The 18500-nt window shown below is 44.1% G+C and overlaps 1 long non-coding RNA gene across 16 annotated transcripts in view; it reads right to left on the reverse strand.

Moving 5' to 3' along the window:
• Positions 1 to 18500, reverse strand: part of ZNF532 — a 107930-nt gene that overhangs the window by 14218 nt on the left and 75212 nt on the right. For 13 of the 16 annotated variants that reach the window (XR_002346185.1, XR_002346168.1, XR_002346189.1 and 10 more), the window contains 2 exons: positions 17474 to 17755; positions 1866 to 1943 (listed from right to left, as the gene is read on the reverse strand). This is a non-coding gene — a long non-coding RNA (zinc finger protein 532). The remainder of the gene's footprint in view (positions 1 to 1865; positions 1944 to 17473; positions 17756 to 18500) is intronic. The other 3 variants (XR_002346198.1, XR_002346194.1, XR_002346190.1) reach the window with 1 other exon arrangement.

Raw genomic sequence — 18500 nt, forward strand, 5'->3', positions numbered from 1 at the left:
CTCCATCTGTGAACAGGTGCAATGCAGTCACAGTGAGTGGTGGGCGAGTGAGGCAGGGACTGGGGAATCAAGGGAACTCCAGCTTGGCGGCTTCCATATCACAGTGAAGTACATACACCTAGATGCTGCAGATTTCATGTTCTTTCTCTTATTGTTTCTGATTATAAAAATAACAAATACTTGGAGCTCCCGTCGTGGCACAGTGGTTAACAAATCCGACTAGGAACCATGAGCTATGGGTTCAATCCCTGGCCTTGCTCAGTGGGTTAAGGATCCGGCATTGCCATGAGCTGTGGTGTAGGTTGCAGATGCGGCTCAGATCCAGGGTTGCTGTGGCTCTGGCGTAGGCCGGTGGCTACAGCTCCCCGATTCGACCCCTAGCCTGGGAACCTCCATACGCCGCAGGAAGCAGCCCTAGAATAGGAAACAAACAAACAAACAAACAAACAAAACAAATGCTTATTGCAAAATCAAAGAGAAATTGCTTTTAATCTCACCAATCAAGGTAACCATGATCAATTTCTAGCCGTATGTCCTTCCCATTTCTTTTCTGGATGCACTTATTCATGTGTATTTATAAGAATGTGTCTGTGTTATAATACTGATTTGTAACCCATTTTTTTTCACTTGTAAAGCATATACAACTACACACATTTTGATGATTTTACTTTTTTTTTTTCTTTTCTTTTCTAGGGCCGCTTCCGCAGCATATGGAGGTTCCCAGGCTAGAGGTTCAATTGGAGCTGTAGCTGCTGGCCTACGCCAGAGCCACAGCAACCCTGGATCCGAGCCGCATCTGCAACCCACACCACAGCTCACGGCAATGCCGGATCCTTAACCCACTGAGCAAGGTCAGGGATTGAACCCATAGCTCATGGTTCCTAGTCGGATTTGTTAACCACTGTGCCACGACGGGAACTCCAATGATTTTACGTTCTTAATCCAGCATAGTATTCTATTGTATAAATGGACTGTAATTCATTTATCCATCTTCTATTAATGATTTAGGTTGTCTCAATTTTTCAGTAATTACAGATAAAAATTTCTATAGTCAATCAATTACTTCCTTTAGATAATTTTTTTTCTTACTCATTTTAAGGCCACACCTACAGCATAAGGCCACACCTGCCGTGTACGTAAATTACAGAGTAGGGGTCAAATCAGCACTACAGCTGCTGGCCTACACCACAGCCACAGCAACACTGGAACCCAGCTGCATCTGCAACCTACACTGCAGCTTGTGGAAACACTGGATCTCCAACCCACTGACTGAGGCCAGGGACCGAACTTCTGTCCTTATGGGTGCTAGTCAGGTTCATTAACTGCTGAGCCACAACGGGAACCCCTCAAACCCACATCTTCATGGATACTAGCTGGGTTTTTAGCCTGCTGAGCCACAATGGGAACTCTCCTTTAGATAAATTTCTGAAAACAGACTTCCAAGTTTAGAAGATGTAAAAAATGTTACGGCTCTTCTTGCTGAACTGTCCTTGAAAAGGACCCCATCAATGTTAATCAGTGACCATTCATCAAGAGTCTTTAACACCAGGTCACATTCTTCAGCTCTGCCAAAGCAATGGGGAGAAATCTCACTGCACTTTACTTTGTTTCTCCTCAATGCCTGGTGCTGTTGGGTATCTAGGCACACACTCCTGGGCCATTTGAACATTCCTTGGGGTGCTCAGAGCACAGACTGCAGGGCCTTGTGTGCCACGGCGAGGACTCTGGATTGTCCACTAGTGTGATGAGAGGACATGGAAGGGTCTGAGCAGACGACTAACACGATCAACACAATTTAGATGCGTCACTACAGCTGCCACGTGTGGAAGCAGGGAGCTAGAGCAGAGGCTCCAGGGAGAGCTTACCTGGGCTTGGAAAGACAGGTGATGATAAGCAGTTGGATTTGGTATATTCCTCAAGGGTGGATTTGATTTGTGGATAGGCTGAATGTGGGTGACAAAGGAGAGAAAAAGAGGGGTGAAGTATCGCTCCAAATTCTTCGACCGGAGCACAGTGGAACAGAGTTACCAGTTTCTAGTTGAGAAAAGAGGGGTTTAGGGAAGGAGAGAAATTAAAAGTTATGTTTTGGATCCATTAAGTGTGAGAGGCCCACTGGAGAGCTAAGCAGAGATATTAAATGGTGGTTAGAGTCAAGTCTGGAACTTGGGGAAGAGGTCTGGCCAGGGACACAGACCTGTGAGTCATGAGGACATAGATGCCATTCAAGATCATGGGCCTGGATGAGAACTGTTTGAGAGTGAAAGGACACATCAACATTCACAGATGAAAGAGACTGAGAAGAGCTATAAAAAGGCAGGTTGAGAACCTAGAGAAGACAATGTTCTAGAGGCCTGACAAAGAAAGCATCTCAAGGAGGACGGAGCAGATAAGTACCTCAGGCAGGTCAACAGAGATGCCGACAGAGAAAGCCAAGCCCCTGTGCTTGGTGACAAAGAAGCCCTGTAGAGCTCAACAAGAGTGGGTTGGGCAGCGCAGTGGGACAAAAATCTAAATGGAGAAGTGGTGAGCAGAAGGGCAGAAAACAATTTCAGGGAGACCAGCTGTAAAGAAAAGCAGAGAAGAAATGGCAGACAGTAGGGTAGAGGGGTGGGGAAGGCTACTGTGTTGGATTAGGGCTACCAGAGCAGGTTTGATGATGCTCAGAAAGATGCAGGAGAGTGTGGCTGAGATACCCTGGAGTGGTCAACAGGGGTCTGGGCAGATGGATCACCCTTTGTGATGGGAGAGGAGAGAGTATTCATGATCAGATGCAGGAAGGCTTTCGCTATACCACCTTCTCCTTGTGTGTAAGGCCAAATCCAAACTTCTTGGCTTTTGACACGGTCCACAACCTAATCCTCAACCCATCACATCTCCCAGGGCTTGATAAACCTTTCAAAGCCCCTGAGGTTCACATCTTCTGAAGACTGTGACGCATTCCACCCTTGCCCTTCTGTGACAGCCATCCCGCTCCTAATGCCCATTCAAACCCCTCTGCCTCCAGCCAACTCAGCTCTCAGCTCCGTGGTGGGCCTTCCAATCTCTCCAGCCTCCTGCCTCCCCTTCTCTCGCCCACATGCCACACAGCTATGAGCGAACCATTGGAAACACACCACAATATGTCCCTTCTCCCCCTGAAACCCATCTGGTGTTCTCTCCGGGAGTGAGGCGGAGGGACTTGCCTACCTCACCCATCCCAGCCTCCTGTCACCCCTTCCTAGAACATCACGCTCCAAAACTACTTGCTGGCAGTCCCTTAGCATGCCACACTGGTTTATACCACATCCACCCCCTTCCTACTCCTCTGTACACAGGGAAGATTCCTCTTGGGCATCCTCCAAACCCCTCTTTGAATAGTATTTCTTCTGTGAAGCCTCCCCTGGCATTTCCAACCCCTGCTGATTCCCCAGGAAACAGCGATGCTTTTCCTGTACAAATCTGCTTCCTTGTACCTTAGATTTAAGTCCAATTCTTCCCCTCCATGTATCACACCCTGTTTTAATTTTTAGGTTCGCTCTATTCTCCTCTGACTATATTTTATTGCTCACTCTATTCAAAGAGCCTCAATAGGTACTGAGTTGAAATCTGAACTGAAAGAAACTTGCACTTAGCACTTACTTATGTACCACCTTGTGAGGCTTCTAAGACTCTTGTTTTAGACTCAACTCATACTAGCGTTAGCTTTAAAAATATTTATGCTTTTATTTTCTACCCAAATGTAAGCATCTCCAGGGCAAGAATTATATTTCACACTTTGTGCTCCCTCGTAATAAAAGACACCTATGGAAGTACAAACATGGTTTAAAGCTAAACATTCCCAAAATATCAATGAATGGCCTGTTCTAAATAGTTCCAGAATTGTACATTAGTCCTATAATATGCAAGTACTCAGACTTAAGTCTTTAACTACAGACTTAAAAAAAGGAACAGGAGTTCCCGTCGTGGCTCAGTGGTTAATGAATCCGACTAGGAACCATGAGGTTGCAGGTTCAATCCCTGGCCTTGCTCAGTGGGTTAAGGATCTGGCGTTGCCGTGAGCTGTGGTGTGAGTCACAAACGCGTCTCCTAACTGGCGTTGCTGTGGCTGTGGTGTAGGCTGGCAGCTACAGCTCCGATTTGACCCCTGGCCTGGGAACCTCCATATGCCGCGGGTGCAGCCCTAGAAAAACAAAACAAAACAAAAAGGAACAGAATAGACTGATATCCTGAACAAGCTAAAAATCTATAAATGCCTGCTTTAAAATAAATTAGCTTTTCTACAGAGTAGAAATGTATTAAGATTATACATAAATGATAACTCAACAAAGTAGATTATTAGAAAAAAATTCACTAAAGAAATACCTAAGAGTTCCCTTCATGGCTCAGCAGTTAACGGAACCCAACTAGGATCCATGAGGATTTGGGTTTGATTCCTGGCCTCAGTGGGTTAAGGATCCAGAGTTGCCGTGAGCTGTGGTGTAGGTCTCAGATGTGCCTCGGATCCCTTGTTGCTGTGGCTGTGGTGTAGGCTGGGAGCCATAGCTCCAATTCCACCCCTAGTCTGGGAACCTCCATGTGATGCGGATATAGCCCTAAAACAGCTTAAAAAAAAAAAAAGAAAGAAAGAAAGAAAGAAAAGAAAAAAAGAGAAAAAAAGAAAGAAATACATAACATTATTGGCATATGTATTAAATAAATAAGAGGTCTAATTTTCACTGTGAGAATTCTTGAAACTTTTCACCAGGATAAAATAAAAATTAATGGTTCGTAGGTATTTAATCCATTGATTCATATTAGATCCATATATAGTCACTATGTGCCCCTAAAACAGAAAGCTTTCATTCCCTTTATATAAACATTACCTACAGTTATGGACGGTAAAACATGAGGAATAATCCTGCTTCCCCAAATCGCCCTGCTCTCTTAGAAAACATCCTTGCACACAGGCAAGGAGCCTTCCCCTGAAATCTGGAATACTGTGGATCATAAATTCTAAAGTCCTTACTGAGAGAATTTAGTATCTAGGATACTAGTGAGATATCCAAGAATAGACAAATAAATAGGTATTTAGATGAACACAGGACAGGAAACTCACATGTGGGAAAGCATTAAGGAAAGTAATTTTTGAGTATTAAACCATCCAAGTTTCTGCAAATTCTAACTGAGTGACCTAGGGGAAATATTTACATAGAGAGAATAAATTTAGACCAGAAGTTAGCAGACATTTTCTGTAAAGGGCCAGAGGGTAAATATTTTAGGCTTTGCAGGCCATAAAGTCTCTGTGGCAACTACTCAACTCTGCCTTGTCGTTCAAAAGCAGCCACAAACAATGACAAATAAATGACTGGGTGTGGCTGTGTTTCAATAAATTATCTACAAAAACAGATGGCTGGGCTGTGAACTAGAGTTTGCTAATCCCTACTCGTATTCCATAGAAAACAGAGACAAGTCTCAATTGTTCAGAACCAAATCTGTTTAACAAAGTAAGTAGTCAGTCTAGGTTAAAAGAGAAAAAAAGTCACAACCATAAAGTGAGGAGAATGGTTTCCTCCTCACAGGACATGCTTGGGACATGTCCTGAGTACCACCAGGATCTAGATTATTGAGGTGGCAACTCTGAAATGAACAATGTTTATGCTTGCTGTTCCACTTGTTTAAAACAACACACAGGGAGTACCCTTCATGGCTCAGAGGTTAATGAACCCAACTAGGATCCATGAGGACGTGGGTTCAATCCCTGTCCTCACTCAGTGGTTAAGGATCTGGAGTTGCCACGAGTCGAGGTGTAGGTTGCAGATGGGGCTCAGATCCCAAGTTGCTGTGGCTGTAGTGTAGGCCAGGGGCTACAGCTCTGATTCAACCCCTAGCCTGGGAACTTCCACATGCCACAGGTGTGGCCCTAAAAATAAATAAATAAAAACAAAACAACACACAAAATGAGTCTCCTATCTGGTTATAAGACTCTCTGGTTTGCTGATGACACTGAGTAACTGAAAAAGTCAGACAGAGAACTGGACTAGATGGGAATAACGCAAGGCCAAGCCCAGAGCAAATGGGAAAGCAACATGTTCCACCACTGTTTCCGTGCTCAGAACATTAGACACACAGGGGATAGAAAAACAAAAGTGCTGAACGAAAGACAGATGTTCCAACAAAGGTGCCAGAATTATGGCAAGGAAACTCAGAAATGCCTGCCAGGGCATCACAGGGCTCACCCTGTACACAGGTCTTCCTGTGGCCACATGTACCCTGCTGACCAGCAGGGACACACACCACAGCTTCAGGGGTTATAGACCCTAACAGGCCTGGGTCACCATTCTCCTGATCCAGCTTCATCAGGGGCCCTTAACCAGTAAACCTCACTCATCATCATTCTCTCTCCCTTACATTTCACAATGTGAATTAAAGGAACTGACAGGTGCCCTGGGCTGTGTGCTGCTGTTTCACTGACTCTAAGACAATCAGGAATAGAAGACCATAGAAGTATAACAAAAAAAAAAAAAAAGAAGAAGAAATCTGTGCTGCCCACTTCTTCCAGGTCTGGATCAGCTTCACTCCCCTTCTACTTATAAGGGCCTGCCCTATCTTCTGAGCTGCTTTGGTTCCTAAAATGCAGGCCTCTTGATGGGAGACACGTTCTCCCTGGATTACCTCTGTTCTTCAAGAATCTGGTCCTCAAGGAGGGACCACTGGAAGGAACCTACACAGAATGTTCTCCTTCTAATGTAATTTCAATTCAATCTTTTTGCTCTTTTTAATTAAAAGGCAGACTGAACAGAAGAGTTCCCTGGTGGCCTAGCAGCTAAGGATTCATCATTGTCACTGCTGCGGCATGAGTTCGATCCCTGGCCCAGGAACTTTCACATGCCTCAAGCATGGCCAAAACAAAACAAAATAACCCCCCTCAATAGAAAAAGCAATCCAAATAGAAAAAAGGTCATTGTGATTTTTTCCCCCTACAATCACTGTTTTATAAAAGAAACAAATATTACTATAGAATAAAAAACTAAAATGGTCTCTGAAGGCCCAAGTACAATCTAAAACTATTTCTACAAATCAAAAGACAAAAAAAACCTAGTCGTTGGTCGTTTCTTTTAAAGATAATCACTGTTTTTATCAGATGATCTGTAAGAAATGTATAACTTTAAAAAGTAAACAACGGAGTTCCTTGGTGGCGCAGCTTGCTGGGGATCTAACATTGTCACTGCAGTGGCTCAGATTCAATCTCTGGCCTAAGAATCTTTACATGTTCTGGCGCACTCCAAAAAAAAAAAAAAAAAAAAAAAAAAGAAGAAGTAAATAAGCCCAAATATCAAAACCGCTGACATTCAAACTGGCCAATGATGGTGGCTTGCTTCTCATTCCCAGTCCTTCATCTTGAATTAATTTTTCCAGCCATCTTACCAGCCATATTAAGGAAGAACACTGACAGATGCACTCAGCTCTCAAATCTGAAAGTGTGAGAGCACCCATGACCCCTTGGAGAGGCCCCAGGAAGATGCATCGTGTGTGACATTGCATGGTGTGGGGACAAACTGTCAGCTGTCACAAGCCCTCTTGTGTTTGTCTTGTTGGTGTTGGTTCCAGTTTTCCAATTACTCAAGTTTACACGGATATGAAACCATGACTCCTTCCTTCCTCCAACGTCCCTTCCAATTCTACCTACAGCTCGTGGGGAGCTCACACTGGGCTACCCCGGGCTCCAGGTTCCCTCCCTGCCCCAGGAGTGCGTTCTCACTCACAACTTGGGGTGATACCTCAAACCCACACCCTGACCTTGAGGCAAAGGGGAGGACTCCTAGGTTCTGAAGCAGCCCTTGGCACAAAGGTTAAATTCTGAAAAATGTCCTGCATCCTTCTGGGCCTGAAGTTTTCCCATCTTTAAACTAAACAGAGTAGGAATCCGTGACCTCTGAGTCCCCTTCTAGAGCCGTCTATTTTACATTCTTACCAAGTCAACTATGGCCTGGATGGCCTCGTATTTGCTTTGACGCCCCTACCTTGCGGTGTAAAATTATTTTCTGGTTGTTTTGCATTTCAAGGTAGTATCCGCTTACAGAATCAGGTGCTAAATTTTTAAAATGTAAAAATCTGGTCTGCCAGTTGGACTTAAGAGCATATTTTCCTAAAGAAATTACAAACGGATGGTGCATTCCTGGGCAAGCACATAAAAGCCTTGTCACACCACACCACAGTGATGAACCAATACTCTAAGGCCTCACTACCATTTTCAGCTCTGGTTCAGTGAAGACAGCTGATCCCAGAGCCCACCGGGGCACTTGAGGTCATAAAGGAAACCAGTCTCCTCCCTCTCCACCCAGGCCCCCTGGATCCACAGCTACATCTGCCTGCCAGGAATGCCAGAGGCAGGGAGGGAACCTGGGCACAGCGAGGGGCAGAGGTTTGACAGAGAATGGGGAGGGGCTTTGGGGACATCAGTCTGGGGCTTGGCCATGAGGAAGAAGGCTGATCAAGGTGGCAGCGAGGAAAGTCAGTCCCTGGCTACAGGTGCTTTTTCTTTTTAGGGCTACACATGTGGCATATGGAAGTTCCCAGGATAGGGGTCGAATCAGAGCTATAGTCGCTGGCCTATGCCACAGCCACAGCAACGCCAGATCCGAGCCTTGTCTGGAACCTACACCACAGCTCACAGCGACGCTAGGTCCTTAACCCACTGAGGAAGGCCGAGGACCAAACCCAAGTCCTCATGGTACTAGTCAGATTTGTTTCTGCTGAGCCATGACAGGAACTCCCCAAGCAATGTTTTTAATACGAAATGTTCCTAAGCCAGCAAGTCTCAATACATTCCCCAGAGAGAGACAAAGTTGTCCCAGGTCTCAGATCTCTCCTGTCTGGTAATAGCACCAGTCCAGTGTCCAGGGAGCCTCCACCTCCTGAACCTCAAGAGATAAACAGGAATGGCTCTGGAAGGAAGAGTCTTCCTCAGCCTCTAAAATCCCGGCAGCCAGGGCGGGCTGTCCACCGCAGGCACCATCTACCAATGGGCACCTCAGCCCCTCAGGGTGGGAGGCAGCCTGCTCTTGCCAGGTGCCTTGGGCATTTTTGTGGGAAGATAACCACACTCCCTGTACCTTCAGCTGCAAAGATACAGCTTGGTGTCCACAGTACGAATGCTTTAAGTGACTTTCTAACACCTGTTCATGGAGCCCACAAGGACCCACCCCCTTTTGGCCAGTAATTCTGGCCAAAGGCTTGCATCTGCCAGGTACCATCTGTGCTTACAAAAAGGAGTGAAAGTAACCAGCCACAGCCTGAGCCCGGCCACAATGAAGGCCCTGCAGCCTGGCTTCTCAGCACAGCATGGGGGCTCAGGGCACACTGATTTATCCCACAATGTTAACTGAGTCCCACTTTCAATCAGAGAGATCTCTCTGTTCTCCGTGCCCTACAGTGGGACAATGGCAGTTTGCTGAAGAAGATGGAAAAAATAGAGAGGATGCCTGCACGATGGGTGTTATGACTGTGGTGATCACGGGCACATGAAAGAACACAGAAGGCCCAGCAGTGAGAGGGCACTGCTCTGGCCACGACCAGCTGAATCTACATGGGAGTGAACCAGGCAATGAGGCAAAGGAAGGGGTTTCCAGGCAAAGGGAACTCATGTGGCAAAGACAAGGAACAACACGGTGTACGTGAAGGGATGATAGGTAAATCTTTTTGCTGGAATCACAGGAAAAGGCCTGGAGGAGTGGGTGTAGGAAGACCCGGACGAGCCAGCTGAGGGCTCTGGGACTCCACTGTAAACACACCCATGAGGGTCGAGACAGACAGCTTTCCCAAGAGATGCTCTGGCAGCTGCGGGGGGCTCTCCCACAAAGCCGTGTTACCTGCTGCTGGGTCTGATCTTCTGAATTCTGATCACAGGGCTACTGGCTCTGTCAGGGACCCTCTACGGGGACCACCAGCAGCTCTCACTCTGGCCCCACCAGCCCCTAAATCCTACAAGACTTTCCGAGGCAGTCTACCCACCTACGGACTGGGCTGTAACACGTTTGCCTACTACTCTATGTTATTACACACATTGTGCATCCTTCAATTTGGGTTTTATACTTACTATCCAGTGGAATGTGCAGGAACACGCCCTGTCCTACAGTGAATCAGAAAACGTGAACTAAAGGAGCTCACAGAGAAAGTCGTGTCTTTTTCTTTAGACCATATATCTGGGGATATACAAACATATATTTAAAGCTCTTCAACTTTGTTTGCAGAGACCTGTGGTGAGCTTACAGAAAAATGTCTTCTAGAATAGCTGCAATGGACATCTGAGCAGATATAAATATTTTATATCTAAGAACAAATCTTCCAAAGAATCTTTAAAAAAAATCTCTTCTGGCTATAAACAAAATTTGGAATAATATTTTATAGTCTTATTTGAGTCACGTTTTCAAAAGAATCTTATTAATCTTTCTTGAAGGTTTTAGTTTTCTTCATTTTCTGTCCCTCATGAGACAGTCGGTAAATTTCAAGAGTGAAAATAGGTCACTCAACTTGCCCTTTTGTCTTCTTTGAATTCAGTGCCAAATCTCACAGCTCCTTCTCTGCATTTGTAACTGTATTTGGGTTCAGTGAAACAAGGTAGAATTGGCTTATACTGGGAAGGCCAGGGCTTGCCAAGTTCTTGGGTAGGGTTCAAAGAAAAAAAGGTCTGCTAAAATAGTTTAACTGAAATAAATTATAAACCAACATCAAAGAAGTAATTATTAAACTTTTTAAATGGAAGGTGATGCCCAAGATAAAAGACCTGCTTTCTACTATTTACAAAAACGTATTAACTCCTAAACTGAAGTTATTCTCCAGGCTCATCTTTCTGTTAGTCAGCTCTCACAAACTCTCAGCAGTAAGAGCTGAACACCCTAAACAACTCAACTCGCAGCAGTCAACTAATTTAATTCCTTTAGAGCAGAACTTCAAGGGAAAAATCAAGGGGAGGAGCGTGAGCGAGTGCAATGGTGTCAATTATGCTATTTCCCCTTGTCAGTGGTACAGTGTGGCAGGTTTAAACACAGCCTCCATCCCAGCCAGGTCCTACCCACCTCTCCACTCCCCAACCCCCCACAACAATGCTTGTTTGTTTGTTTTGCTTTTTAGGGTCACACTCATGGCATATGGAAGTTCCCAGGCTAGGGGTTGAATCGGAGCTATAGAAACACAGGATCCGAGCCTTATCTTCGACCTACACCACAGCTCATAGCAACGCCAGATCCCTGACTCACTGAGCGAGGTTAGGGAATCGAACCCCACTCCTCAATACTAGTTAGATTCGTTCCTGCTGCGCCGCAATAGGAACTCCCAATCATGCTCATTTAATGACGGCAAAACCAACTTTAACCAAGATTAAACACCTCAATAAAAAGTAATGATGGATGGAAAGTCACATATTTGCTGACTTTTCCATACTGATACTTAAGGATACAATGAAACTAAAATTAAGCACTTCTTGAAATATCAAGGTTTTCTGCTCTGCACAGAGTAGCTGCTTGGTATTACACTGAGGAGTCCAGACTGGAATCCTGCCTCTGCTGCTTCAAAGAAGCTATGATCTTAAAAAAAATACCTAAAGCCTGTCCATCACAAAAAAGCAACACAACTTTAGAAAGTGATCAATTTTTACTGGTTTCTCTGTATGGAATTTCTGCAACAATTGCTAGTTTATAAGTATGGCTACTTTAACTATGTTTCTTTTTTAAATGGCTAAAGTTAGGATTCCACAAATTGTTTTTAAATGATTATAACTTCAATCAATTTTTCTTGACTCTCTGCCCATAATTTTTTTAACTATTTGACTTAGTATCAGATTACAATAAATTACTGAAAAGAATTACAACCACTGAAAGTGAATACTGGAATCATATTACTAAAAAAAAAATATGGGTTAGACAGATATTTACTGAGTAACTTGCATTGCTGGAACAGTTTTTGAATCTTGAAGAATACCAACTGAATACCTCCAACATGGAACACTACACAAAATATTTCTCTTAGTAAAGACTTTTTTTGGATGGGAACTAAGGCAGAATAAGTTCAGAAACAATTATTAAAAGCAAAAAAGGCCACCTAAGAGAAGTAGCAGGAATTATCTTGACATGATGGGGTTTTTTTGGCCACACTCGCAGCATGTAGAAGTTCCTGGGCCAGGGATCCAACTTCAACTATGACAGCAACTCAAGCCGCTGCAGTGACAATGCCAGATCCTTAACCCACTGTACCACAAGAGAACTCCTATCTCGACATAAATTTTTTTTTTTTTTTTTTTTTTGGTCTTTTTGCCTTTTCTAGGGCCACTCCTGCAGCATATGGAGGTTCCCAGGCTAGGGGTCTAATCAGAGCTATAGCCACCAGACCTACACCAGAGCCATAGCAATGCAGGATCTGAGATGCGACTGTGACCTACACCATAGCTCACGGCATCGCCAGATCCTTAACCCACTGAGCAAGGCCAGGGATCAAACCCGCAACCTCATGGTTCCCAGTCAGATTCGTTAACCACTGAGCCATGACGGGAACTCCAGACATAAATTTTTAATTTATGCCAATTGGGTTTACTCCTACCTTAAAATCTTCTCTCCAAAATAATAATCATACTAACAGCAATAACACTAAAGTAATTGCTATAATGCGGTTGGCAGTTCTGCATTAAAATTATTCTAAAATTATTCTATACACGTTTTTATTTCTAAAGGCATGATTATGGCACTGAAATTAAGTATACCTTCACAGTTCAGTGCTTCAGAATATTTACATACATCATAATGCACAGTGATATCTCACTGGGTAATCTAGTAAAATCAGATCTTTCCAATAACTTCTAGCCTGGTGGCAATTTAAAAAAAAAAATTATGCTCTCCTGAAACATTTGGCCAAATAAACTCTTCAAATCCCTTTTATGTATTTAATAAGCACCTTTCGTGTTTATATCTCATCATAAACCCAAAAGGACTGAAGGCTGATCACCATTTCACATACAGGTCACTCCAGGTACTTACAACACAGGACACTAAAGCTATATTATTCCTGTTTAAAGACAGCTGTATATTTATTGAAATTTTTGGTGCACATTTGTATTGCCCCCCCCCCTTTTTTTTGGTCTTTTTTGCTATTTCTTGGGCCACTCCCTCGGCATATGGAGGTTCCCAGGCTAGGGGTCGAATCGGAGCTATAGTCGCTGGCTTACACCAGAGCCACAGCAATGCGGGATCCGAGCCGCGTCTGCGACCTACACCACAGCTCACGGCAATGCCGGATCGTTAATCCACTGAGCAAGGGCAGGGATCGAACCTGCAACCTCATGGTTCCTAGTTGGATTCGTTAACCACTGCCACGACAGGAACTCCTGCCCCCATTTTTAAAGAAGAGGAAGTTAAGTCTAAGAGGGGTTAGACATCTTCCAAACCAGCACTCATTCTTGATCCATTAATTCAAGCAATATTTATGGATTTACTATGAGCTAGAGAGAGAAGCCCCCAAAGACTCTACGGATAAGAATTAAAGACAGGAAGAAGGCATACGGTGTCCAACGGGAGGAAAAAACATAAAAGGTAGGCTTCACGTGGTGTTGAGTTAGGATGAAGGAAAGTACATGCTGTCATGGAAACATGCAGGAAGAGCACCAGAAAGAAGGGCTTTCCGGAGGAGGTGATGTCTAAGCTGAGATGTAAAACACTAGGTGACAGTGGACACCAGAAGGTGTCGCCTCTCAGGTTAATGGAACATCACCTGAAGAGCCGCAGGTGTGATGAGCACTTTGGGTGGCAGAGTTTGTCTGGAGTGCACCAGAGGTGAGCTGGCTAGAGAAAGGGGTAGCTCAGAGGAGACTCACAAGTCGCTGGACCACTGAGGGCAACGGAGCTGTAACACTGGGCACAATCATAGCTGCATTTCAGGAATCTCTCTCTGGCTTCACTGAGAAGAACAATTCAGGCAAGAACTGAAAGTTGCCTGAAGGAAGATAAAGGGTAGATAAAAGCTATTAAGTGGATGCCTGAGGGAAGGGCTGGGCAGAAGGATGGAATCACCAAGTCAAGGTGGACAAGGCTTTTGCATGCAGAGGCTGGAGAGGGGATAGTTTAGGTTGAACAGGCTTACAGCTTCAGGAAATTCTCCCAGAAGCTGAAACACTCGCTAAGTGGCTGGGTTTTGGGGATTGGGATGCAGGTAAGAAACCGCTCAACTGTAGACAGAGAGTTGGAAGTTATCTGAACGTATATATATAGGAGAAGTGATGCTGAGAGAGTAACTGAAATTTCCCAGAGAGAGAGTTCAGTGTTTCCAGGACAGAAACCTGATGGGTGCTCCGGCAACCTTGAGAAAATCCAGGAGGGAGTGTATTGCCTCACACTTAAGAGTAGAAAATGCTCTTACGAAGAACTGCTAATCGGGTGAAAGACTGCAGTGGGGTCAGGGAGGTAAAGATGGAACAAGGAGCGAGGCAGGTCGGCTGTGAAGCAGAGCGGGTGGAAAACTGTGTGGTGGGGGAGCCTGCTGGGCTGTCTGAAGTGGGGAGAGAGGAGAGTCAAGGTTCAAGGACAGGAGGGAAGAAGGAAAGAGTGGGAACATATACAAAGACTCTGTAGGTTGGATGTAGTCCAGTCTGACTCAGCACGAAGGACTCACGCTTTGGTTTCTGACTCAAGTTTTTCCTTTCAGCAGCTTATAAAGACATGTCTCTCCTTCCCTCCCCCATCTCCCTTGAGTTCTTTCAGGAGGCCCGAGTGAACAGAATTGAAACTGTAATCTAATCTGATGTGCCTCATTCCAAAAGGCAGAGTCTCAACTTCTTCAAAGCTAATCCTAAAATCCTGCTAAGCCAAACATCTCCTCTGTGATGAATGGTGGAACCTGAGAGCACATGCTGGGTGCAGCACGCATGCGCCAAGGCCTCACGGACAGAGGGGCTCTGTGGTCCCAAAGCAAATGGTTTAAGTTACATCCCACCAACTCTTCCTCGGAGCCAGCTCTTCATCTTATGTTCTAGATCCAATAATTGTCAGATGTGCACAATAAAAACAATTTTTAAAAATAAGAGTAATTCTGAAATGTTCCCAGTTGGTCTGAGAAATCTCAAATGTCCAAGAAACGAAGTGTTTGGACTACCAGATAATTATTGAGGTCTGCTCTTGTTTTAACATTTGTGAAATCCAGTTTGGGTCCCAGGAAAAGATGACTTTTCCTAGAAACATTACATCGGGCTCTGATGTAGGGTAGTGCAGTGTAGCAGTTATATCAAGTACTGCTCCTTAAGAAACCACCCAGTGTTTACCAGAGATATTCTAAAATGCTGTGGCCCATTAGGGAAGCCTAAGGTTGAGACAATTAAATAGATAATGTGCCACTAAAGCCATTTATATTCTATAAGTTTTTTTTTTTTTGTCTTTTTTTTTGTTGTTGTTGCTATTTCTCGGGCCGCTCCCGCGGCATATGGAGGTTCCCAGGCCAGGGGTTGAATCGGAGCTGTAGCCACCGGCCTACGCCAGAGCCACAGCAACACGGGATCCGAGCCGCGTCTGCAACCTATACCACAGCTCACGGCAACACCAGATCGTTAACCCACTGAGCAAGGGCAGGGATCGAACCCGCAACCTCATGGTTCCTAGTCGGATTTGTTAACCACTGCGCCACGACGGGAACTCCTATATTCTATAAGTTTTATATGAGGAGATACTGATTGTGTAGTTAGGCCAAATATAATAAGAACATCTTTTTGCCATTGGTGATCACTGTGATCAATACTCAAAGGCAAGTTTACACTGTTGGATGGCAGTAAGGTCAAACAGGCTAGCTTCATGAGTACCTCAAATAAAGAGCATAAATGAGGAGTTCCTGTCGTGGCGCAGGGGTTAACGAATCCAACTAGGAACCATGAGGTTGAGGGTTCGATCCCTGCCCTTGCTCAGTGGGTTAAGGATTCGGTGTTGCCATGGGCTGTGGTATAGGTGGCAGACGTAGCTCGGATCCGCATTGCTATGGCTCTGGTGTAGGCCTGGTGGCTACAGCTCCCGATTAGACCCTTAGCCTGGGAATGTCCATATGCCTCGGGAGCAGCCCTAGGGAAGACAAATAAATAAATAAAGAACATAAATGAGACTACAAGGTAATGCTTTGAATTAATTTGTAAATGCTATAGAAACAAACTTTTCAAGGATCTAGTATACTAATTACAAACCACTTTTTAGGCACTTCCTACACAGGTTCCCAAAGAATAACTATTTGGTTTTATTAGCTTAAATTAAAGCAGTAAGATGTTTCTTTAAAAGCATAGTGTTTGAACTAAAAGTGGGACAAGCTGGTATTAGGTGGCTTGGGATATGAAACAAAAATACAGCACCTGTGATGTAGTTTCATCTAAAAATTCAACCTGAATCCAATCCAATTTCTAGGAATTATGGGATAAGGGAAACAAATTAAACAATGTCAAAAGGAAGCAATTACCCAAATCCAGAAATGCAGGGGACAATCTACAGGATACACAACCCAATTTTTCCAACAAATCAATAGCATATTAAAAAATTAAATAAAATGGAAGGAGGGCTGCTGGAAAATAAGAGATTTAAGTTTTATGACAACCAAATGCAAAGCAGATTTTTTTTTTTAGGGCCACACCTGTGGTGTATGGAAGTCCCCAAGGTAGGGGTCAAATGGGAACTGCAGCTGCCAGCCTATGCCACAGCCACAGCCCGATCTGAGCCACGACTCATCTGTGACCTATACCTCAGCTCACAGTAACCCATTGAGTGGGGTCCTTAACCCACTGAATAGGGTCAGGGATCGAATCCACATCTTCATAGATACTAGTTGGGTTCTTAACCCTCTGAGCCACAATGAAAACTCCCAAAGCAGACTCTTTGGATCCCAAATGGAACAAGTCAACTTTGAGACAACCAGAATAATGTTTAAAAACATTTTTGCTAGTTTTATTAAGTCTAATAATGAGCATTTAAAATTCCTTATCAGTTAGATATGTACTTATTATTTTAAAAAGATATGCACACTCAGGTTTTTTAGAGATTTTGAGCTATAGAACTTCTCCCGCAGAGTTTGAGGATGAGGTCCCTCTCCCACCAAACTCAGGAAAGAATCACAAAAGTCATGCAATTGTTCCTAATGGTTTTCAAAACACCCACTTTCTTTCTCTCCTCCTCTCTCCTTTATTTGTCATAAAGCTAACTGGTAGATTCGAAGGTTCTTAACTTTGGTCCATCATGGTCCTCTGTTTCTGCAGCTATAAACATGGAGTGGTGGGTAACTCACTGCTGGTCTTGGGGGGCAGAGGTGAAGGTGGTTATGAGCAAAATCAGAGCAAGACTGAAAAGACTTGGAAAGTCCATTTCACAGATCAAGAAACTGAGGCTCAGAGACAACAAGTGATTTTTCTAGGTCACCCTACTCATTACCAGCAGAGCCAAGAACCCACATCTTGGAGGCCTGTCAGTCCAGGGTCCTCCTGGCACTGACAGGCAGTCTTTCCCTTGTCACTTACCTTCCCGTGCTCCTTCCTCACGTGGGAAATGTAAACATCTCTCTGCGTGAACAGGCGGTCACACTCCCAACACGTCCATCCAGGACTGGCCACTTTCTTGGGTTCCACTGACTTTTTCACAGGTGATGGGGATTTCTTTTCCAATTTCTCTTTCCCGTTCATGGATCTGGTGTCCTCTTTGTTTTGATTTGCTGCATTTTGAGTTGTAGGCTTAATGCTCAGAGGCAAGTTTATACCCAAGTTTGGAGGCCCTTCAATACTTTTCAATGTTCCATGCATAGACTATGTTATAAAAAGAAAGAAAAATCTTTCACAAGTCACACCACTAAAAGAATGCACACGTGGACTAGTTTCCTACATTATGTACATTTCAATACAATTTTATATTCATCCAGAAATATTTCTTAATATACCAAGAAGAAAACCTAAGTAAAATACACTTAAAAAGAAACGCAGGGATATTAACTTTTACGGTTGCTATAAGTTATGTGTTTCTAGTTTCAAATAATTTTAAAAGTTTCTTTGGGCCATTTTAAAATTCTGTAAGAAAGACTTCTGTATGGAGTCCAAATCATTCCTGCCATTTTACCCTCCCCCTGTGTACCACTAAGTTCTCTGCACAACGGGCCATTTCTGGGGAAGAACATCTTCCTTTCACATTTACCCAGAAATGTTTAAACAGGCTAGAATACAATAAGGGTAGGTGTTCAAGACCCTTAGTTAAGCCACTTTCACAAATACCTGAAACCCATCTGACAATAGCAAACCTTTCCCCCTCCCCAAATGCCTTCCACATTCTTGGAATATTTCTAACAGTTTGCAGTTTTGCTGAGGGGAATTTTGGTACTTTAAATCTCTCCACACCCTATCCCAATCCATCCCTTCTTACCCTTCTTACGATAGCACCCAGACGGGTGGACTATACATAGTAGCTGCTCAAAAAGCCTTCTTAGATTGCCTGTGTATGATCATAGCAGCCTCAGAGTTCCCCATGGGGCTCATCAGTTGACGAACCCAACTAGCATCC

Source organism: Sus scrofa, chromosome 1 (genome assembly GCF_000003025.6).
Source record: "Sus scrofa isolate TJ Tabasco breed Duroc chromosome 1, Sscrofa11.1, whole genome shotgun sequence".
NCBI classification, from domain to species: domain Eukaryota; kingdom Metazoa; phylum Chordata; class Mammalia; order Artiodactyla; family Suidae; genus Sus; species Sus scrofa.